Source organism: Panthera uncia, chromosome X, assembly GCF_023721935.1.
Source record: "Panthera uncia isolate 11264 chromosome X, Puncia_PCG_1.0, whole genome shotgun sequence".
NCBI lineage: Eukaryota > Metazoa > Chordata > Mammalia > Carnivora > Felidae > Panthera > Panthera uncia.
In genome coordinates, this window is record NC_064817.1 from 58,456,922 (window position 1) to 58,482,106 (window position 25,185).

General features: G+C 37.1%; 1 long non-coding RNA gene across 1 annotated transcript in view; it reads left to right on the forward strand.

Annotated features, from left to right (window-relative positions):
* Positions 1–22,703, forward strand: part of LOC125932207 (uncharacterized) — a 40,774-nt gene extending 18,071 nt beyond the window's left edge. The window contains exons 2-3 of the long non-coding RNA XR_007460554.1: positions 1,554–1,698; positions 22,579–22,703. This is a non-coding gene — a long non-coding RNA (uncharacterized LOC125932207). The remainder of the gene's footprint in view (positions 1–1,553; positions 1,699–22,578) is intronic.
* The last annotated feature ends 2,482 nt before the right edge of the window (positions 22,704–25,185 follow it).

A 25,185-nucleotide genomic window follows, 5' to 3' on the forward strand; every position in this document is an offset into this window, starting at 1 on the left:
GCCTGGAGCCTACTTCAATTCTGTGTCTCCCTCTCTCTCTATCCCTCCCCTGCTCACGCTCTGTGGTCTCTCTGTCTCTCAATAATAAATAAATGTTAAAGAAAAAAATAAAAAAAAGAATCATCCTAATTTATTTTTTTTTAATGTTTATTTGTTTTTGAAGGGAGGGAGGGGCAGAGAGAGAGGGGGACCAAGGATCTGAAGCGGGGCTCTGTGCTGACAGCGAAGAGCCTGATGCGGGCTTGAACTCTGCAACCATGAAATCATGACCTGAGATGAAGTCAGATGCCTAACCAACTGAGCCACCCAGGCACCCCAAAACTCATCCTAATTTAATAGATGTTAAAATGTGGGGGTAAATTTACATTTTATAATGGATGGAATAATGTATGTGCACAATAAAGATGGTGGAGGAAAGAAAGGAAAAACCCTTTCTGTAACTACAAATTTCTATTTGAGAGATGAATTCTCTTCTTACTTCAGAGTAGTATTTCTAGAAATTTTGCCTAGGACTTTTCATACCCTGATAGGTAATACTGGAAAGCCTAAAGAATCTGTGTACTTTTATTTGAGATGGTGTGTTTTAACCACCCTATCCCTTTACATGTGGTCTGTCTCTTTTTTAAAATTTTTAAATGTTTATTTATTATTTTTGAGAGATACAGAGCATTAGCAGGGGAGGGCAGAGAGAGAGGGAGACATGGAATCTGAAGCAAGCTCCAGGCTGCTGTCAGCACAGAGCCTGATGTGGGACTCGACCTCACAAACCGTGAGATCATGACCTGAGATGAAGTGGTACGCCTAACTGACACCACCCAGGTTCCCCGGGTCTGTCTCTAACACAAAACAGGTGGAGTGACAGAGTCAATGAGAAGTGGCTTTTTTTCCCCATGTTTGAGTAGCTCACTCACATGGACTTGCCTATTAGCACACCAATGTGTTGAGTCTGTCTTGAACTTAAAATTTTGAATAGACTGGGTCAGAAGTTACTGAGGCAATCTTTCTTTATTCTTGATTTGCCTCTTCCCAGTTTATCCTCTTTGTTCTTTGCCATCCTTCCATCAAAGGGAAAACCTTCACTAAGAGAAGTCAGTGTACCTTATAATGTCTTGGGTAATTTGTATTATATAAAAGGAGCATGAAGAGAAGTAGGCACTGGTATGTTCCTCTTGAAATCCCAGAAAGATGCTAAGGGACCATTTTGCGCTGACTTCCCCCCCCTCCCCCATCATTCAAGATGCTAGACATCAAGATACTGCTAGACTTCCCAGTCTTCAGAGTGGCTTTTAAGCCTTCTCCCACCCCCACATTACCATCAATAGGAGATGACCACAGTTCTCCATCATGGAATAGTTATCATAGGACTGCATTTCCCACATACATATTTTAACTCTATTCCTTGGAATAGAAGAAATCTTGTTCTTAACCTAAGGTAAACCTTCAGGTTAGCTAGATAAGGGGACTGAATTGTGAGGGTGTTTGTGATCAGTAAAACAAACACAGTGCCCTTATCTCTTTTGTCTTTTTGTTCATTCTCTTCTTTTTTCATTCAGAATTTAAAGATGGAGGAATCATCATGGCACCTTTATTTATGTGGGACTGGATAAACCAGGAGTAGTTTGGATCTGCTCAAGCAAACAGCCTGTGGACAGCTCCATAACCAGATTTGCAAAAGAGGCTGAGGATTTTTGGACACAGGTGAAAGAAAGATTGTTTTCTCCTCTTTTTCTTCATCTTGCCCTACACTACTTTTAACCCCAAACTCTAGTATAATGTAAACACGTGCAATTTAGGATTACTGGAGTCTCAGATCTTATTTTCTCATTTCTAACTACTTGTCCCTGAACATGTTTTGAGTCCTTACTTTGTACAAGGCAGTATCCTTGGTACTGGATGGGGTGCATGGGTAAAAAAGACACTGTTGCTACCCTCCAGGAGATATCTGTTAAAAAATAGAACCCACACATGTGCAGATTATCTTAATATATAGAGCCAGTGAATGACATGTGCTATAATGAAAGTATTAACTTCAGTGATAGAATAGGGATGATGGGGTGGAAAGAAATAAGAATTTCAAACTCGGTAAACTACGATTGCTTCAAGATGGTGATGAAATTTGAGCAAAGTGACAGGGGTGCAAAGCACCCTGAAACACTCAAGGCCTACCCCATTTCATTTCCATATGACTTGCCAGAAACCCCTGGAGCAGAGCACCTGAGGTACCCCAGACCATTCATTCCTTGGTTCCAGCTGTCCTACCAGAGCAACCCCTGTGCAGAGCATCCTGAGACCCATACCCACCTTGGATCCAGCTCCCCACAAGGGTGCTCCCTACATGGATTGCTCCAGGACACCCCAGATGGTACCTACTTCAGCTTTAGCTGTCCTTCCTGGGCATCGTCAATACAGAGAGCCCTGGGACTGCCCCAGCCCATACCCAATTCAACTTCAGCTATACTGCCAGGAAGACCTCATGTGGAGACCCCAGGACTACCCTGGCTGACACCCACTTCAGCTGCAGCCATCCTATCACTGTGGCCCCATCACAGAGTACCCTGGAAGCCCCAGCCAATGCCAGCCACAGCTCCAGCCAGCTAGCCAGTCACCAGGTACACAAAGTCTACACAAAGGATGACCATACACAAGATCTTTCCTTCAAGATTATGAGGAGTGGCTGTTCTGCTTAATTCACTGAAACAAACATAAAGTCAAACACAATGAAGAGATAGAGGAATATGTTTCAAACAAAAGAGCAAGACAAAACTTTTTTTTTAATTTTTTTTAACATTTATTCATTTTTGAGACAGAGAGAGACAGAGCATGAACGGGGGAGGGTCAGAGAGAGGGAGACACAGAATCTGAAACAGGCTCCAGGCTCTGAGCTGTCAGCACAGAGCCCGACGCGGGGCTTGAACTCACTGATGCGAGATCATGACCTGAGCCGAAGTCGGCCGCTTAATGACAGAGCCACCCAGGCGCCCCAAGACAAAACCTTTAAAATAACTAAATAAAATGGAGATAAGTAATCTACCTGATAAAGAGTTGTAAGTAATGGTCTCAATGATACTCACCAGGCTGGAGAGAAGAGTGAATGAATTCAGTGAGAACTTCAAAAAAGAGATAGAAAATATAAAAAGAGAATCAATTGGAGTTGAAGAATACAATAACTGAAATGAAAAATACACTACAGGGAATCAACAGTAGATTAGTTGGTGCCAAAGAATGGATTAGCAATCTGAAAGTCAGGGTAATGGAAAGCACCCAAGCTGAACAACAAAAAGATAAAAGAATTTTTAAAAGCGAGGATAGATTAAGGGATGTCTTGGACAGCATCGTGCAAACAAACATTCACATTGTAGGGGTCCCAGAAGACAGAGAGAAAGGGGCAGAAAACTAATTTGAAGAAATAATAGCTAAAAACTTCCCTAACCTGTGGAAGGAAATGAACATCCAGGTTCAGAAAACAGAGTTCCAAATAAGATGAATTCAAGGAGGTCCACACCATGACACTTAATAATTAAAATGTCAAAGATAAAACTTAAAAATGCCAATTCCTCATGTAGAAATATGAAATTCAAAGCTTTGAGAGTGGGCATAAAATCTGCATTAAATAACAAACCCTCTTCATGCTTTATGCTTACTAATGCTTTTAAAGAGCTACTTGATATTAGAATGACAGTTTTTAAATTTCTTAAGGTTTCCTAATGCATGTACTAATTTATAATGAAATGTGTGCGTGTATGGTGGGGGTGGGGAGCAATGGATGAGGCAGGAAGAATACTAAAGTTTTATAGACCTGATAGTCTGGGGATTGGTTTTGAAAATGACAGTTTTCTTGAAGGTGGAGAGTGAGGTGATCAGATAGGACAACACAGAGAAGGTATGTGAATAAACACTGGTGACTGAGATGTCTTGTTTATGGTGCTTGATGGCTGTGGTTCACTATATAAGTCCCTCTTTGAAATAAACCCTATTATGGTGATAATTTTCAAAAACTATTATGAGAAATAATCTAGATAGACTGAAACATATAATGTGAAACATATATTTAAATTTGACCAATTTCTAAAAGATAAAAATTGGTATTTTTAGGGAAAAAGAAGTGGGCTAGAATTCATATGACAAGATCTCAAAAAATAATACATTATCTAGAAGTTCTGTTGAGGCTTGCTGCTTTATTAGTGTTCAAGTCTTTTTTTTCCTCTTTTTTAAATTGCAATTTTAGTTAACATACAGTGCAATATTGGTTTCAGGAGTAGAATTCAGTGATTCATCACTTACATACAACACCCAGTGCTCATCACAAGTGCCCTCCTTCATACCCGTCACCCATCTAGCCCATTTCCCACCCACCTCCGTCCATCAGCCCTCAGTTTGTTTTAGTCTTAATGGTCACAATTGTTTTCTGTATCACCACATGCCACCCACCCCTACACCTATTCTTCTGTCAGGTGTCCAGGACCTTGATTGCTATGTGTTCCAGATTATATGAAATGTGAATAATAAGGAGATATCATGACTGTTGACAGAGAAGTCTCAGACAGTGTACTCTGGGAAAACTTGGGGAAGATAATCTAATGTATTGTGTGGACAGTGTGCAGATATGTGCAGGCAGTGTGCATGATCATGAGTATAGAAAGGATCTGCTCTGGGTGAATCTGCCAATGATTGGAAGATATTGAAAAGAATATATACAGATATATTGTCTACAAAGATATCTGTATCACTTACATATTTATCAGTCTAATAGTTCACTTATTCTACAAGAACCTACCTATTCCATCTAGGCACTGTATTAGGCACTGAGATACATACAAGAAAATGCTGATTAGAAACCTTGCATTCAGGGAACTTATCCTCTAGTGGGAACTGTAGGAAATGGGAATATACAACATAGGGGTATCTGGGATATCAAGAGCAAAGGAAGAGTATTTGCACGAAGTTTACTGAAAACTCATAAGAGAGACACCTGATGTGACTTGTGTTTCCATATAGACTTCTGGAAGGAGGTGTCATCTAATCTGAAACCTAAAACATGAGTAGTCATTGCCCAGGCAAGGAGAGGTAAGAGATAGTGCTCTTAGCAATATGACATTGCCCATGCAAAATTCAGAAAAACAGAAATTCTGTGAAGTTAAACAAAATATACTGATTTTTTGATGTTTTTCTAAAGAGAGTGTGATGGCATATAAGACCCGGGAATAATTTCTAAGGTTTTGAAACATATAGTGGAGAACCAAGTTAGCAGGATATACATGATTTAATGATTAGTAGTGTGAAATGTGTAGCATTTGAGGTTGTACTGAAAGATTGGGGTAACTTCTTTTTAGTGAAAAGTCTGGTTTAAAAAGAGCCATTTTCCAGATGTGCATAAATGTTAGAGTGTTTGGGGTGCTAGAAAGTGAGTCGTGATGTTCTGTTTTCTGAAAAATTATAAACATTTGTCAAAGAGGTGTTTGGTATATTCTTTAGTAAATGAGAAGTTTCTAAATTTTTAAAAATCATGTTTGTGGTACAGAACTGAATGCTTTAACTTACTATGTGGAAAATAATTGAGAAAACAAGAAAAATGTTGGATACATGGAAGAGAAATTTGAGGCTTGGAAACTAGTCCACAAAGGCTATAGTAACAGATCAAAGGAAAGGCCCTGAACTTTCTGTTAGGGGCAATGGGAGGGGTGTGGCTTCTTTTAGACCCCCCACTCCATTTGCATGTGAGACCAAGGTTCCAGGAAAATAGATTAGCAGAAAGGTTGTTTTCTCCTTTCTCATGTCTTTTTACTCATATTACTAGACTCCTCAATCTCTGGTATTAAAGAAGAATCCGCATACAGAACATAGTGCTGGACTGGAAGTCTGGTGTTCTGGATTCAGATCCTATTTCTACCATTACACAGCTGTGCGTACTCAAGCAAACCCCTTAACATTTCTGATCTCCAGTTTTCTCTCTGAGAAATAAAGGTAGACATGTCTTGAGTCCCTAATTTGTGCATTACAACATTTGTATGTATCTGTAGGATACCCAGTTGAAAAAATGATGCAATCCCTGTTCTTTGGTATATCGAAATCTATATGCATATAGCTGACTGTCATAAAAGAGTGCTAGTGACAAGAACCCTAAGAAAGAAATAGCCTTCAATGACAGAAAGGAAAAGTGATACACATTTTAGCCTAGGGAAGACTCATGTTAGTAATAAGGTGTGAACATAGTGTTGAATGACAATTATGACAGGCAAATAGACCAGGTTGAATGGACCAATCTGAAAACATGTAGGGCTTATTTTAGGAACACAGCAAATAGTCTAGAATGGATAGATCATGAGGTTTTGGGGGAAGGGATCAGATTTTGAAAAGTAGATGGCAGTTAGAACTTGGTGATACTTATATGCTTATCCCAGGGGATTCCAGGCTTAGCTTGTAGGTAAACTAGAGGAAGCAAAGGTTTTGGGGCCTGGGAATGAAAGAAGAGTAAAATCAGTGTTTTAGAATGATGAGCTTGAGAATGATGTAAATTCTAATTTCATGATACCTGTGAATTTCTCATCCAGGAGAAAGGATTTCAGCATGGACTGAAGAACTCATGTGGGAAAAAGTTCTTTCCAGGTACAGGGCCTGAGAAAAACCATTAATAAATTGGTAGAATGGGTAAAGAATATGTGGGGATCGATCAGGTAAGATAGTGCCAGTCTGTCTGCTGGGAAAAGGCAATACATGCAGAAAATATTTGAGTATATTCTTTAGTCAATGGGAAGTGACTAAAAGTTTGTAGTATTTTTGTGGTATAGTGCTATGTGGTGTGGATTTGTGATTGGAAAAGTCACTGAGACAGTAGTGTATGGGGTGAAGGCTGGAAAGCAGTCATTGAGAGATGGTAATAGACCAAGGGAACATCTCTGGGAAAGTCTGGAATTAAGACTCTTATTTTAAATGTTTATTTATTTATTTTGAGAGAGAGAGACAGAGAACACTAATGGGAGAGGGACAGAGAGAGACACACACAGAGAATCCAAAGCAGGATTCAGGCTCTGAGCTGTCAGTACAGAGCCTGATGTGGGGCTCGAACCTATGAACCGCAAGATCATCACCTGAGCCAAAATCAAGAGTTGGCTGCTTAACCGACTCAGCTATCCAGGCACCCCTATGTGGGGTGCTTTTGAACATTCCAAATAAGACATAATGGTGTGGAAATACAAGGTGAAATATATGTAAGACATTATAGAGTTATCATCCATATAACTTGTGTATTGGATTATAAGATGGTAATAGAGTGATTTAATGATCAATGCTAAAGGATGGTGGTGCTATTAATAGAAAGAGGAATGGTGGAGGATGGGTGTGGGAGAAACAACACTGCATTTTACTATAATCTTTCTTTCCTTGGTAGAACTTGAGACCTAATTCATAAACTTTATACATTGTTTTCAGTCAGGTGTTCCATTTGCTAGATGACACTGTCCATTGTGTCTGAAGATTCATGCTGTGCCATGATAATGTGTAAGCTAGAGCGCGAAAGATGGAGAGCAGATGCTTTATGAATTGAGTGACAGGTGGAGTGCTCAGTCACAGGCAGGCACAAACTGACTCCTGAGGGCAAAGATAGCTATCTTTTTTTCTGAGCCCAAAGTCAGATGTCCTCTGGCTGCCTGGGTGCTGAGATATTTCTTGGAGGTGGGACGATGTTAAGTTAAATCTGGATGTATATGTATTTATACATCCTGTAAAGCCAGGATGTATATGTATTTATATGTAGCAGGATTTATATGTAGCAGGCCATGCCACAAAACAGCAATTATCAACTGTATATTCTATCTCCCTATCAATCTCCACACAAATTTGAGTGGAGATTGGATGAGAGGTTGTTAGACCCTAAGGTTACTGCCTAATTTGCCTCTTATGTCAGTTTCCATTAGTGGTTGACTTTATGATTTTAAGGATAGGCTCTTTCTTTGTATAACCTTTCCCTGACTCACATATAAACAGATGCATAGTCTCCAAGGACATATTTCCTTGTGTTAAAAGTTCTAAGGAAATAAAAATTTCTGGAACATGACCGGGAATTCACTCCTGGCCTCACCACTATAGAGTATGTGACCTAAAGATACTCCCTAGCTATCTTTCCTCACTTTTAAACAATTATTTTAAGTTTTTATTTAAATTCCAGTTAATTAACATACAGTCTAATATTAGTTTCAGGTGTACAACTTACTGATTCAACATTTATATGCAACACCCAGGGCTCATCACAAGTGCCCTCCACAATCCCCATAACCTATTTAAGCCATACCCCCACCATCTCCCCTCTGGTAACCATCAGTTTGTTCTCTATACTTAAGAGTCTGTTTCTGGGTTTTCCTCTCCCCCCACCCCTGCACCATGTTTCTTTGTTTCATTTCTTAAATTCCACATATGAATGAAATCATATGGTATTTGTCTTTTTCTGACGGATTTTGCTTAGCGTAATACTCTCTAGCTCCATCCACGTCCTTGCAAATGGCAAGATTTTGTTCTTTTTTATGGCTGAGTAATATTCCATTGTATGTATGTTTGTATGTGTGTATGTAGACATACACACACTACACACACACGCACACACACACACACACACACACACTACCTCTTCTTTATTCATTAATCAATAGACATTTAGGCTCTTTCCATAATTTGGCTATGGTTGATAATGCTATTGTAAACATTGGGGTGAATGTATCCCTTCAAATTAGTATTTTTGTATCCTTTGAGTAAATACCTACTAGTATAATTGCTGAAAAATAAAGTGGTTCTATTTTTAACTCTTCTGAGGAACCTCCATGTTCTTTTCCAGAGTGGCTGCACCAGTTTGCATTCCCACCCACCAACAGTGCACGAGGGTTCTTTTTTCTCCACATCCTCACCAACACTTGATGTTTCTTGTGTTGTTAATTTTAGCCATTCTGGCTGGTGTGAGGTGATATATCACTGTAGTTTTGATTTATATTTCCCTGATGATGAGTGATATTGAGCTTCTTTTCATGTGTCTGTTAGCCTTCTGTCTGTGTTCTTTGGAAAAATGTCTATTCATGTCTTCTGCCCATTTTGTAACTGGATTATTTGGTTTTTCGTTGTTGAGTTTTCTAAGTTCTTAATAGATTTGGAATACTAACCCTTTATCAAATGTGTCATTGGCAAATATATTCTCCCATTTTGTAGGTTGTCTTTTAGTTTTATTCATTGTTTCCTTTGCTGTGCAGAAGATTTTTATTTTGATGAAGTCCCAATAGTTTATTTTTTCTTTTGTTTCCAATGCCTCAGGATGCAGATTTAGTAAAAAGTTGGTACAGCTAAAGTCCAAGAGGATACTGCCTGTCTTCTCCTCTAAGATTTTAATGGTTTCCATCTCACATTTAGGTCTTTCATTGACTTTGAATTTATTTTGTGTATGGTATAAGAAAGTGGTCCAGTTTCATTCTTTTACATGTTGCTGTCCAGCTTTCACAACACCATTTTTTGAAGACACTGTCTATTTCCCACTGGATATTCTTTCCTGCTTTGTCAAAGATTAATTGACCATATAGTTGTGTGTTCATTTCTGGGTTTTCTATTCTGTTTCATTTATCTATGTGTTGTTTTTATGCCAGTACCATAGTGTCTTGATTGATGTGGAAAACAAAGGCAAAAGAAAAAATTAAATTTCCATATAAATTTTAGCCCATTGACAAGTCTTTGAAACAGGCAGAGTGACCTTCCTCTGCGACTTCAGCTGACGGAATGTTAACACTTTGCTAAGGGCAAAAGGCAATCTTAGCTTAACATTATCCTGACCCCCCAGGATTTGTGAGTATACTTTAAATGTACAGAAATTCCTTTGGAAACTTCCTTTATTTCTAGTCCCCAAGATATATGTTAGCAATCATCCTCCAAGCATATGGCCAAAGGATACATATCTGAAGGGTCTCATGACTGAGGGTTTACTAAACAGTAATAAATCACCTTTTCCTAACAATAGCTAACACCCTCAGGGTCCTAGAAACCTTGTTTCCAAAATTCCTTAGAGGCTTCTGCTGTCCCTATTCCCCTACCAACTTGAAAGTATATAATCAGTCACCCCTCACAACCCCTGTGCAGCCCTTTCTGCTCATAGATCCTGTCCTCATACTTTAATGAAACCACCTTTTTGCACTGAAGGCATCTCAAGAATTCTTTCTTGACCAATTGCTCCAAACCCCAACATTTCCACATCTTTGGTCACTACAGCTTTGTAATATAACTTGAAGTCCAGAACTGTGATACCTCCAGCTTTGCTTTTCTTTTTCAAGGTTTCTTTGGCTATTCTTGGTCTTGTGGTTCCATAGAAATTTTAGGATTGTTTGTTCTAGCTCTGTGAAAAATGCTGGTGGTATTTTGATAGGGATTGCATTGAATGTGTAGATTGCTTTAGGTAATATAGACATTTTAACAATATTTATTCTTCCAGTCCCTGAGCATGGAATGTTTTTCCATTTCTTTGTGTCATCCTCATTTTTTTCATTAGTGTTTCATAACTTTCAGAGTACAGATCTTTTACCTCTTTTGTTAGGTTTATTTCTAGGTGTCATGGTTTTGGGTGCAATTGTAAATGGGATTGATTCTTTGATTTCTCTTTCTGCTGCTTCATTATTAGTGTGTAGAAATGCAGTCTCACTGTTTTTTTTTTAACTCTTTTAGCTCTGTGATAAGGGCCTCCCTAAAGTCTTCCATTCTTTTCTCAAGACCAGCGAGTATCCTTATTGCTTTAAACTCTTCATCAGGCATGTTACTTATATCTGTCTCACTTACATCTCTGACCATGAACATATCTTGTTGTTTCTTTTGGGATGAATTGCTCCCTTTCTGCAATTTGTCTCAGTCTCTGTCTTCTTCTGTGTGTTAGAAAAGCCTGTTATGTTTCCTGTCCTGAGAGTAATAGCCTTATGAGGAAAAGGTTATAGGATATACAGGACCTGGTGCTTCAGGGAGTGTCTCTGGTTTGTGTTGTTTGCACTCAGATGTTGTATTTTGGTTGCTGTGTCCTTCAGGCCAGTCATCTGCAGAGGCTCTCCTTTCTTGCATTGGGCAATGTTTGGTCCTTGTCCAGAAGGTGTTGTTTTAACTAGGTGTGCTCTGGTCTACTTGTTAAATGAGATCTGATACTACTTCCACTAGAACTGAAGCCCTGAAGAGCTCTCAAGTCAGGTAATGTGGTTTGGGCAGGTGTTTCTGCTGGTCTTCTAGGGAAGGGGCCCACTGCACTGAGACTGAGGCAAACTTAACCAAGAAAGGCAGTACTGCAAGAGTGCAGGGGTGTGGGACTTGTAAGCTCATTAGGCAGCCAGTATTGGTGGTGTGCTGTTTACTGCAGGTGGTTCTGTGTATATGCTGAGAGGCAAGGGAGGGAAATGGCAGCAGCCACCTCCCTTTGTCCCCAGAGAGGGGACTCTGTGCCCACTGCTCTCAAGAAGGCACTCTGAGAACAGCAAATAACTCTCTCCACTGTGTGTCTCAGGCATTTTTCAGATTGCCATTTCCACACTGAGTCTGGGTTGTTTGTCTGCCTTCTTTCCTGGAGCAGTGCAGTGCCCTCTGGGTTCTCCCCCAGCCATGCCTGGTGACTTTTAAAACTCCAGGCTTTAGGGATATATGGTGTGGGCAGGGGCCTGGGCTGGTCTTCTAGGGGAGTGTCTCCCCATGCTGGCAGGTTTGACTGAGAAGTGCAGTTACCCCAGACAGCATGGTTGTGGGACTTGGTGTAAGCAAGTTAGGCAGCCAGTGTCCAGGCTGAACTGCTTTCTACAAGTGGCTCTGATTCTATGGTTAGGGGTTGGGGAGGGAAATGGCGCCAGCCAGTTCCTTTGTCCCTGGAGAGGTGTCTCTGGGAATGCTACCCCTCAGGGATGCTCTCCAGAAGAGGGAACAATATCCCCAGTGTGCCCCTGATGTTCTTCACATCACTGTTTCCATGCTGTCTGCCCCTGGAATGTTTGCCTGCCTTCTCTCCAGGAGCCGGCAGTGCCCTCAGGGCTCTATCCCAGCCAAGCCTGCCAACCTTTAATATTTCATACTTCAAGTCTCACTGGTTGTAAGAACTCAGGAAAATCAGGCCCTTGTTTTCCCAGCCAGTGGCTTTGGGGAAGTGTTCTCCTTGTGTGTTCCCCTGTGTGCTCCTCTCTCTGTGTCCTTTTCCATGACTACTGCTCCCTCCCTCCACAGCAACTGTGATCTATTTCTTCCCCCAAACCATTCTCCTCACTTCATACTTCTTTGATATGGCTCCTTTTCTCCCCTTAGTTGTGCAGTTTGTTCTGCCTGCCTTCAGGTTGATTTCTGGTGTATTCAGAATGATTTGATCATTATCTAGTTGTGTTTGAGGGACAAGACAAGCCTAGGGTTCTTCTACTATACTGCCATCTTAACTCCTCCAACTTTAAACATTTATGAAAGACTTAAGACCTCACTATTCTCTGTTTTTGTTTTTTTCTGATGACTTCTCTCACCCCTTTCCCTTTTCAAAACTTCTTTAAAAGTACCTATTGTCTATAAACTTCCTGGTCTGTGCCTACAGCATAATTCCTTTTGTGCAGGTTAGAACTTCTGTGGCAAGGTCCCTAAGGAGTGTAAATTAGGTAACAGTTTTTTTTTTTTTTCTTGAGGCTTGCTTTTTCATTCTAGACTCAGTTGTTTATTGGATCACCACCTGCACCCATCACCCATTCCTCTGTCAGGCTTCTAGGCCTCTGGATTGTATGTGCTCTGGGTCCTGTATATTATGAACAAGAAGGATATGTTGTGCCTGCAGGGACAGTGAGACAATAAAACCCAGGGGAAGTTGGGGGGAATCATCCTATATGTTGCAGACACCATGAGGGGGAAAGCTGGAGTAGAGAACAAGGGCAGGGGCTGTCATCAGATATCCAGTGATTTGGGAGGACTGGTTCATAGAGTGTGTGAATTTTGGGTGGCCTACAAAAGAGGTCTGTATTAATTACTCATTTTTTGGGTTTGTTTCATTCATTAATTCTACAAAGCTTTGTGTTAGAAACTGTCATTAAGTATAAGAAAGACAGTTTTCTCATTTCAAGGACATTAACTTGTGGTGAGAGGGAATCAAAAAACATTTTAACACATAGTAACCTACACATTCATTTTTTTAAAAAAGTTTATTTATTTATTTTGAGAGAGAGGGAGAGAGCACATGAGAAGGGGAGGGGAAGAGAGAGGGAAAGAGAAAGAATCCCAAGCAGGCTCCACCCTGTCAACACAGAGCCCAATGTTGGGCTCGATCTCATGAACAGTGAGCTAAATCAAGAGTTGGACACTCAACCAACTGAGCCACCCAGGTACCACATAACCTTCACATTCTAATAGTATTAAATAATATTTACTAAGTGCTACATATGGTGCCAGGAACTGTTCTAAGTGCTTTATATGGATTTTCTCATTTTATATTCATCACAAACCTATGATGTACTACCGTTGTCATCCCTAATTCACAGGTTAAAAACTGGGACATTGAAAGAAACATTTTAACACTAAACAGAGGTAATTTTAATGGTCACTAAAATTGATAAACATCTAAACAGACTGATAAAGAAAAACAAAGATGAAGACACAAGTTACCAATAATGGGAATGAAAAATGGGACATCACCATATAGTATAGTGATATGACAAAGATAGTAAGGGATTATTATTAACAACTTTATATTAAATATATTATACAACTTAGACAAAATAGAAAAATTATTTGAAAGGCACATACTATCAAGGCTTACTCAATAAATAATCTAAAAAGCCCTATATCTAAAGAAAAAGGAATTAATGAATAGTAAGTTTCCCAGGAAATAAACAAACCCAGATGCCTTTGCTGCTGATTTCTATCAAACATTTAAGGAAGAAATAAAATTCTACATGATTTTTCCAAGAATAATCCACCCTAACTCATTTTATGAGATCAACACTAGCCTAATACTAAAAATATGACCAATATAAAGTACTTATCAATACACCCCATGAATATAGATGCCAAAATCATTAACAAATATTAGCAAGTCCTATCCAGAAATATATAAAAAAGAAATTACTTCATGACTAGGTGGGATTTATGTCAGAATTCCAAGGTTGGTTTAACATTAGATAAACAATATAATTCACCATATTAAGAAACTTAAAGGGAAAACCATATGATTATTTCAAATGATACATATTAAATATTTGACATTATTCAATATTCATTCATAACAAAAACTCTCAACCCCATATAAGAAATATAAGGAAATTTTCTCAACCCAATAAAGTTCATTTATAAAAAACATACAGCTAATAGTAAACCTAACAGGGAGAAAACTGGAACACTTACCCCTAAAATTAGGATTAGGCAGAAATATCCTCTCTATTCTCTTCTGTATCCTAGGTCCTACCAATATAATGAGCAATAAAAGGGGTAAAATGCATAAATATTAGAAAGGAAAATGTGAAACATGTAACAGATGATGTTAGTATCTCTATCGAAATCCCCATGGACTCTACCAAAAAATGAGACATTGAGAAGTTAGATAGCCTACCTAAATTCACATATTGTTTTAGTGGAACAAAGTGTAGTGGGCGCACATAACAAGGACAACTTTTCTGATGGATTTATGGGTTCAAAGAAGGCTTTCTGGAGGAAATTAAATCTAAAGAGAAGTATAAAAGATGAAGAAGGAATATCAAGCAAATGGAGGTGAAAGATAGTGTTTAGGATGGGGTGATGGTCATGTGTTCTCCAGAGAGAACTAAAAAATAACTGGCCTGAATGTTGGTAGTTTGGATAGATCAGTGTTTGGCAGGAAGCTGTGGTTGGTGGCCTGAATGCTTGGAATTATTTTATGGGGGTTTGGGTTTTTATGCAGAAAGCATAGGGACATTGTTCATCAGGAAGTGACAAGGGGATAGTATGATTAAATCAGTAAAATCATACAGTGCTCTGCCAAATAAAGGGTTACTTACTTGATGGGAGTTTTATAGAACTTGACTGATGTTTGGATTTTGAGGAGGTGGAGTTTAATCCTCCACAAAGGGAGGTGCCTGCGTGGATGTTGGAGCCATCAATAGAAAGAATTCAGAAAGAGAAAACGTGGAGAAAAATTCAATGCATGTCACTCTAATGTTTCTGTGTAGGAACTACTTCCTCCTGTAATGCAGGAGTCTCATTTCATTTGTAGTCCCATTACATTCATAACATAATCCTCCCTAACTCATTTTATGTTACATGTTTCACATTTTCCTTCCTCTAGTAATGCAGCTAGAGCCCAACTCTAGAAAAATTTTTGAGTCTTACTTTATTAGACAATTTGGTGTGGCTTAGCTATCCTCTGAAAATGTGTTGAAGTTTCAGAAGCTGGCTGATGGGCTCATGGGCCAGTATGAAGTCATCTGGGATGAAATAACTAAAAATGATCAAATTTCAGACCCTCATGTTGGCTGCTGTGATAGGTAAGAAACAGCTTGATCAGGACAACTTTCTCTACTTCTCTGAGTTTTTTTTTATTTTTTTGATGTTTATTCTCAATTTAAGTGATTTCTACTCTTGTTTTTATTCTACTACCTTGTTCTTTTTTCCACCTTCTTTATGGAGGTAGTCTAGTTCATTAATTTTAAACATTTATCATTTTTCAGTATAGGCATGATAGCTATAATGTTTTTCTCTACAAGCTATTACAGTTGCATCAAATTTTGATATGTGGTGTTTTCATTATTGTTCAGTTTGAAATATTTTCTTATTTCCCTTGGCATTTCTTCCTTGACCCTATATTATTTCAATGTGTGTTACTAAGTTTCTAAATTTGGGGGAATTTTATAGATATCTCATTGCTATTGATTTATAATTTTTTTAGTATTTATTCATTTTTGAGAGACAGAGAGAGACAGAGTGCAAGTGGGGGAGGAGCAGAGAGTGGGAGACACAGAATCTGAAGCAGGCTCCAGACTCTGAGCTCTCAGCACAGAGCTGACATGGGGCTTGAACCCATGAACCATGAAATCCTTATCTGAGTTGAAGTCAAACTGTTATCCAACTGAGCCACCCAGGCTTCCCTTATTGCTATTTTAATTTTATTATTATCTGAAAACAAGCACTGTATGCCTAAAATCCTTTTAAATATATATTAAGTGTATTCTATGCTCAGCATATTGTCAATATTGGTGAATGATCCATATGCACTTGAAAATAAGTATGGTCTATATTGTGTAGGGGAGTGCTCTATAAATGTCAGTCAGGTCAAGTTGCTTGATAATGTTTCTTAAATATTCCATATCCATATCTTGCTCTCAAAGGTACAGGTTCAGCTAAAATACAGATTAGATTGACCCAGCCCCTCATACTATGGCTTGACAGAAGGAGCCATGTCTTTTTTGTGAAAGTATATTTTTATTTCTTTCTCTACTTGTATTTTACATACATATCCAATGTATCTTTTAAAAATACTGGATATATGAAGAATCAAACAATTGTGGCTTATGGTCAAAAGAGTAAACAGTCAATATACCTAGACAAAATGTGGCCCAGATTATGGAATTATAAGACCAATTTGAAAATACTATTTTAATAAATATGTTAAAGGATCTAATGAAAAAGGTATTTCACTAAGATATTTCGAAAACAACACAGATATATATTATAGTCAAAGTCCTGAAAAATAATTTCTAAATAGCAGCCAGAGGAAAAAAGATACCTTATATATAGGGAAAAAATGATAAGTTTACATTGATTTTGCTTCAGAATCCATGGAACATGGTATATAATGGAAATATATATTCGAATTTTGTTGACTTAGAATTTCATGTGAAAAAAAAAACTTCAAAAATAGGCAAGGTAAAAATATTTTCAGATGTAAACATTGAGAGATATTTTTTTTTTCTACAGCAAGTCTGACTATACTAAATGCTCAAATAAATTCTTTAGAATAAAGGGAAATATTACCAGATGGGAAGTCTATATCTGCAGGAAGTTAAAAGAGCACCACAATTAGTAAATATATAAGAAATTTTTAAGCATCTTTATTTCAGATATAAATCTATCTATATATTTTAAAATATTTTAAGTACTGTAGACATTTTATTTTTTATGTTTATGTATTTTGACAGAAAGAGAGAGCATGAGGGGGGAAGGGGCAGAGACAGAGGGAGAGAGCGCTAACAGCACAGATCCTGATGCTGGGCTCGAACCCATGAAACATGAGATCATGATGTGAGCCAAAACCAAGTCAGTCACTTAACTGACTGAGCCACCCAAGTGCCCCAAATACTATAGACCTTTTAATCATTACTTTTAATGATGAAATCGCTACATTGTGGGGATTAATAACATGTGTGGAAGGAAAATATCTGACAAGTGTGCAAAAGATGTGAGGCATTGAGTTCCTTTGCTGGATATTGTGTTTTAGTTTATGAATATCTGTCAGCTTTCCCTTCCCAAAACAGACTTGGATTGAATCTCCCCCAAAGCAACAGAAGCAGAGCCTATGAAATGGGACTACAAATGTAAGCCTCCTGAAGTTTCCATGGGACTGCCTAGTCCTTGTCTTTCCTGAAGATCACATCCAGGCAGTGGTGAATTAGTAAACTGGCACTCCAGGGAAATAAAAGTTTTTACATGTAGTGTTTGCTTATTTTTATGTATTTTTATGTTATGTAAACTTATTTTTATGAGTCCAGTCCAGAAGACCTATGATTAATTTCAAGTTACTAATAGCTTAACAACCTGCTCATAAAATTCCTGATTATCAATTGACTGTCATGCACAGAACTAGGCATCTCCAATCCCACTGAGTCCACATCAAACACATTATTTCTCAATTTCACTGTATAATGTAGTTGTTTTTGGAGGTGGACAGCCTGGGATGGAATTCTCTCTCAATTATTCCAATGTGGGTGACTTTGGTTTGATACCTACCCGCCTTATACCTTAAAATCCTTGTCTATAAATTGGAGATAATGTTACTACATAAAATTCTTGTCTATAAATTGGAGATAATGTTACTACACACCTCATAGTTTTGTTATGAGCCTTAAATGTCATAACTTTCATAATGTTCAGAAATACATCTTTTCCTCGAACCCCTGCACAGCAGTATGGACAGAAAGGGAAAAGGTATCCAAAGGGAATGAACTAGAAGTTACACCTGAGGAATTCCATGTGTTTGTTCCCAAAGAATGTATACAAGAAATTGTCCTGTAGACTCACCTAATGGAAAATCTGCTTCATCTGCAGCAAGAAAAAGTCCCAGGGAGGGTATTCTAAACTGAGCATATTGGAAGAGGAGTTCACATGGCGGAAGGAGCTAAGGGAGCATCTTAAAAGAAATCAACCCCCCCACCTTGTCCCTGGAGGAAACTTCACAAATCAATATTCATCTATTCCTTTGCCATGAAACTATAATTAAAAACAGCATCTATTATGGATCAACAGAGCACTAGGGTGAGTCATCTCAGCTATGCTGATTGTGAGTAAAGTTCATGAGTCCAGTCCAGAAGACCTAATAGAATCTCTATCTATCTGTCTATCATCTATCTATCTATCTATCTATCTATCTATCTATCTAGACCAAGCAAGGAGCGTAGCCAGGAATTTTAGAAGGCTCACTATTTTAGAAGATTGCCATATTTGTGTGGGTCCATTTCTGTACTCTTGTGTGTTGTGTCACTGAGGTATATGTATATTCCTTCACCAAAATAGCATCATCTTTATTACTGTTGCTTTATAGTTAGTATTAAAATCAGGTAGTGTGGTTTTTACAAATTTATTGTTTGTTTTCAGTTTTAGATATTTTTGTTCCTTTTCCATTTCAAATAACTTTTTTTGTAGAATCAGTCTATGTCTACAAAAAAAATCTGCTTTGATTGGTATTGCATTGAATCTACAGATCAGTTTCTAGAGAATTCACATATTTGTGATGTTGAGGATTCTAATCCTGAATGTAATATGTCTCTCCATTTTTAAGGTATCTTTTGATCTCCTTCATCAACTTTTTATACTTTTCAGCACAAATACCTTGCACACTGTTTGTTAGATTTATACCTAAGTATTTCATTTTTATTGGAGCAATCATAAGTGCTTTCAAATTTTTAATGTCAGTTTCCATTTATACATTGAAAGTATATTAAAATATGATTCATTTTTGTTTGTTGACTTATCTGGCAATCTTGCTAAGCTCACTTATTAGTTTTAGGAGATATTTGTAGAGTCTTTGGGATTTTATAAATGGATAATTATGTCACCTGAAAATAGAAACTATTTTATGTTTTTCTTTCCATAGGTATGTCTTTTATTTATTTTCCTTTCATTGTTACATTGGCTAAGATGTAGTTCAATGTATGTACTGAGAGTACATATCCTTGCCTTGTTCTTAATTTTAGGGGGGAAAGCATTATATCTTTTACCATTATGATAATATCTGTAGACTTTTTGTAAATGACCTTTATTAAAAGTTGAGAAAGATACTTTTTGTGATTAGTTTTTTAGAATTTTTATCATAAATATGGGTTGTATTCTGTCATATGGTTATTCTGAATTTACTGATATAACCGTATGTTTTCTATTTATTAGAGATTCTATATGGTGGGTTGCATTGATTTTCAAATATTGAACCAATCTTGCAATTCTGGGATAAATCTTAGTCACGGCATATTATTCTTATAACATGTTGCCATATACAAATTGTGAATATTTTGCTGAAAGCTTTTGCCTTTATGTTTCTGAGGGAAAATAAATTGTTCTATATATTGTTCTATAATTTTCACTTATTTTACTGTCTGGCTTTGGAATTCTGGCCTCATAAAATGAATTGGGAACTGTTCCCTCCTTTTCTTTTACTGTTCTTTAGAAGTAATTATGTAGAATTAGCCTTAATTATTTTGAAGGTATTTGGTGGAATTTTCTAGTTAAGCCACGTGGGCCTGGAATTTTTTTTCTGTTTATTGTACACCTGAAACTAATATTACACTGTATGTTAACTAACTGGAACCTAATAAAAACTTAAAAACAACATTGTTTAAAAAATTCAATTTCTTTAAGAGTTGTAGGGATTTTCAAATTATCTCTTTCAAACCATATAAGTTATGGTAGTTCGTGCTTTTCAAGGAATAAGTCCCCTTCATTTAAGTTTTTGAACTTATTTCCATAAAGTTATTTGAAGTATTCCTTGATTATCTTTTTAATGTCTGTTGGGTCTGTAGTTACATACCCTCTTCCTTTCGAGATATTGGTGATTTTTTCTTTTATCTTTTTTTCCCATCATTCTTTCTAGAAGCTTATCACTTTTATCGGTCTTTTCAAAGAGATGACTTCTGGTTTTGTTGATTTTTCTATTGTTTTTCTTTTTTCAATTTCGTTATTTTTTCTCTATTTATAATATTCTGTCTTTTTTGTTTTAGTTTATTTTTCTATTTTTTAAAGATTGAAACTTGGACTATAAAACTTTGATGTTTCTTCTTTTTAATGTTGCATATTTCCCTCAAGCACTGCTTTAGTTGTTCCCATACTGTTGACATTTATATTTTCATTTTTCTTCATTTCTAATCTTCCTCAAAGACTGCCTATTTGACCCATAGGCTATTTAAAAGTGTCATGTTTAGTTTCCAAGTGTTTGGGATCCTTTTGTTATCCTGCTGTTATTGATTTTTATTTTAATTTATTTACAAAGCACATACTTTTGTGATATCAGTTTTTTATCTTTTAAGTTTGATTTATAACACAGAATGTGGCTTACTTTAGTGAATGTTCAAAATACACTTGAAAGGAATGTGTATTTTGCTGTTTTGGGGAGAAATGTGCTATAAATATCATATAGATTCAGTTGGTTAGTGGACTTGTTCAATTGTATATCCTTGCTTATTTTTGGTCTTTTTCTAATCCATTATAACTATGTAACTGTTTTCTCTTTTCAGTTCTGTTTTTGCTTCCTATAATTTGAATCTCTGTTGTTAGATGCATAAACATTTAGAATTGTAATGTCTTCTGGGTGAATTTACCCTTTTATCAATATGTAACCGTGTTGGGTATCCCCCAAACCAGCCTTAGGTTTGTTTGATGATTCACTGGAAGGAATTAGAAAAGTTGTTGTACTCATGATTACAGTTTATTACATAAAAATATATGAATTAAAATCAACAAAGGGAAAAGGTCCAAAGGGAAAAGTCCAGGAGAAACCAGATGCAACCTTCTAGGTGTCTTCTCTCCAGCAGAGTCTTATGTACACACTTAAATCTCCAAACAAGGACGTGTAACATCATATATGGAGTGTTGCCAACCAGAGATCCTCACATGAGCCCTTGTGTCTAGGATTTTTATTGGAGGTCAGTCATATAAGCATGCAGTGCCTATATAACTGATCTCAACTACTCAGACTCCAGGTCCACAAGAACAAAAGCAGGCATTCACCACAAATCACATTGTTTGCATTAATTATCTGATCAAATTAGTATCGCGTGGTCCGTTGCCTCCGACATTCAAAAACACTTTTGTCATGTAGAATATTTCAAGGGTCCACAGCTTATTTCCCTGGAGCTGGCCAAATGCAAGTCCTAAAAACAGGACTTTTGAGGAAATGTTCAGCATTTGAGGAACCCAGGCCTACTGAGTTAATTAACCCTTTCCTGTAGTACACCCCTCCTTGTACTGATAACTTTATTCTGAAGTCTAGTTTGTCTGATATTAAAATAGATACTGCAGCTATCTTTTGATTTGTGTTTGCATAGAATGTCTTTTTCCATCCTTTATTTATTAATTAAATAAATTTCCATCCTTTATTTATTTATTAAATAAATTTATTATTTATTTATTTATTAATAAATAATATTATTTATTATATCTTTATAGTTGAAGTGCGTATTTTGTAGACAGTATAAAGTCAGGATTTTAAAATCAATTTTAGCAATCTCTGTTTTTTAATTGGTATATTTGCATCAGGTATGAGAAAAATATACCATGCAGGCCAAATTATCCCCCTGCTTGTTTTGTAAATAAAATTTTATTGGAATATAGCCATGCTCATTTGTTTAGGCATTGCATGTGGCTACCTTCATACTACATTGACACAGCACTTATGATAAAAATTATGCTCTTATGATAAAAATTATATGGCGACAAAGCCTAAAATATTATATGGCCATTTACAGGAAGTTTTCCAGCCTTGTTTAGACCATTTACATTTACTTCAATTATTGGTATCTTTGTATTTGGTGTAACATTGCATTTTTTTTCTTTTTGCTTCCTCCTTTCCCTCTCTCATTGCTTCTCTTTGTTTCTTCTGCTTTCATTTCTTTCCCTTTGCTACCAACTTTTCAGTGATTCAAACACTTTTGTATTACATTTAAATTACTTACCATGATTATTTTTATCTCTTTGTATGTTTTAAGCAAAATGGGATCACAAAATACATACTTTTCATCGGATATTTAAAACCAATATTTTACCACTTTTATTGGAATGTAGAAACCTTATCACCACATAGTTGCCCTTATTTTCTCCTCTCTATGCTATAGTTATTGTATATATATTGTATTTACATGCATTGAAAACCACATGAGTATTTATTATCCTTTATACTTTCAGCTATCAGATATATTTTAAAGAACTCAAGAGGAGAAGACAAGGCTATTATTTTTACCAAGGTATTTATCATTTATGTTGATCTTCCTTCATTCCTAATAGTCTAAGTTTCCACTGGTATAATTTCCATTTTGTCTGAAGAATTTTTTTCCAAGTTTTTATTTAAATTCAAGGTTATCATACAGTATAATATTAGTTTCAGGTGCAGTATTTAGTGATTCAACACTTACGTAGAACAACTGGTGCTCATCACAACAAGGACCCTCCATAATCCCCATAACCTGTGTAACACATCCCTCTACCCACCTACCCTCTGGTAACCATCAGTTCTCTATAGTTAAGAGTCTGTTTCTTAGGTTTCCTCTCTTTTTTCTTTCCCCCACTATGTTCATTTGTTTTGTTTCTTAAATTCCACACATGAGTGAAATCATATGGTATTTGTGTTTCTCCAATTGACTTGTTGGCTTAGCATAATACTCTCCATCCATGTCATTGTAAATGGCAAGATTTCATTCTTTCTTATGGCTGAGTAATATTCCATTGCATATAAATACCACATCTGTGTTTTCCTCAAGTTTTTATTTAAATTCCAGTTAGTTAACATTAATTCCAGGTGTAGAATTTAGTGATTCAACACTTACATACAACACTGGGTGCTCATCATAAGGGTCCTCCTTTATCCCCATAACATATTTAACCAATCCCCTTCCCACGTTCACTCTGATAACGTCTCTCATCTTTCTAACATCTTTCTTCTAACATCTTTCTTCTCTATAGTTAAGAGTGTCTTTCTTAGCTTTCCCCACTTTTCCCTCCATGCTCCTTTGTTTTCTTACTTAAATTCTACACTTGAGTGAAATCATATGGTATTTGTCTTTCTTTGATTAACTTGTTTCACTTAACATAGTACACTCTGCATCCATCCATGTCATTGCAAAAGGCAAGATTTGATTACCTTTTATGGCTGAGTAATATTCGATGGTGTATATATATTTATATAAATACACCAAATCTTCTTTGTCCATTCATCACTCGATGAATATTTAGGTTCTTTCCACAAGTGGGTTATTTTTGATAATGCTGCTATAAATATTGGGGTGCATATATCCCTTTGAATTAGTATTTTTGTGTCATTGGTAAATATTTTAAATATTTAAAAATAAGTGTTTTTGTATCCTTTTGGTAATATCTATTACTGGATCATAGGGTAGTACTTTTTTTTAATGAAATTTATTGTCAAATTGGTTTCCATACAACACCCAGTGCTCATCCAACAAGTGCTTTCTTCAGTGCCTACCACCCACTTTCCCCTCCATCCCGCCCCACATCAACTCTCAGTTTGTTCTCAGTATTTAAGAGTCTCTTATAGTTTGCCTCCTTCCCTCTCTGTAACTTTTTTTTCTTTTTCGTTTCCTTTTTTCCCCCCTTCCCTCCCCCCGGTCTTCTGTTAAGTTTCTCAGAATCCACATATGAGTGAAAAGATATGGTATGTGTCTTTCTCTGCCTGACTTATTTCACTTAGCATAACACTCTCCAGTTCCATCCACGTTGCTACAAATGGCCAGATTTCATTATTTCTCATTGCCAAGTAGTATTCCATTGTACATATAAACCACATCTTCTTTATCCATTTGTCAGTTGATGGACATTTAGGCTCCTTCCATAATTTGGAAAAGTGTTGCTATAAACATTGGGGTACAAGTGCCCCTATGCATCACCACTCCTGTATCCCTTGGGTAAAATCCTAGCAGTGCTATTGCTGAGTCATAGGGTAGGTCTATTTTTAATTTTTTGAGGAACCTCCACACTGTTTTCCAGAGCAGCTGCACCAGTTTGCATTCCCACCAGAAGTGCAAGAGGGTTCCCATTTCTCCGCATCCTCGCCAGCATCTATAGTCTCCTGATTTGTTCCTTTTAGCCACTCTGACCAGCGTGAGGTGGTATCTGAGTGTGGTTTGGTATATATTTCCCTGATGAGGAGTGACGTTGAGCATCTTTTCATGTGCCTGTTGGCCATCTGGATGTCTTCTTTAGAAAAGTATCTATTCTATTGTGTATATACACAATGGAATACTACGTGGCAATGAGAAAGAATGAAATATGGCCTTTTGTAGCAACGTGGATGGAACTGGAGAGTGTGATGCTAAGTGAAATAAGCCATACAGAGAAAGACAGATACCATATGGTTTCACTCTTATGTGGATCCTGAGAAACTTAACAGAAACCCATGGGGGAGGGGAAGGAAAGAAAAAAAAAAGAGGTTAGAGTGGGAGAGAGCCAAAGCATAAGAGACTGTTAAAAACTGAGAACAAACTGAGGGTTGATGGGGGGTGGGAGGGAGGGGAGGGTGGGTGATGGGTATTGAGGAGGGCACCTTTTGGGATGAGCACTGGGTGTTGTATGGAAACAATTTGACAATAAATTTCATATATTGAAAAAAAAATAAAAGCAGTAGAATGAAAAAAAAAAAAGAAAAGTATCTATTCATGTCTTCTGCCCATTTCTTCACTGTATTATTTGTTTTTCGGGTGTGGAGTTTGGTGAGTTCTTTAGATAGATATTCTTTAGTTTTGTTGATTGTTTCCTTTGCAGTGCAGAAGCTTTTTATCT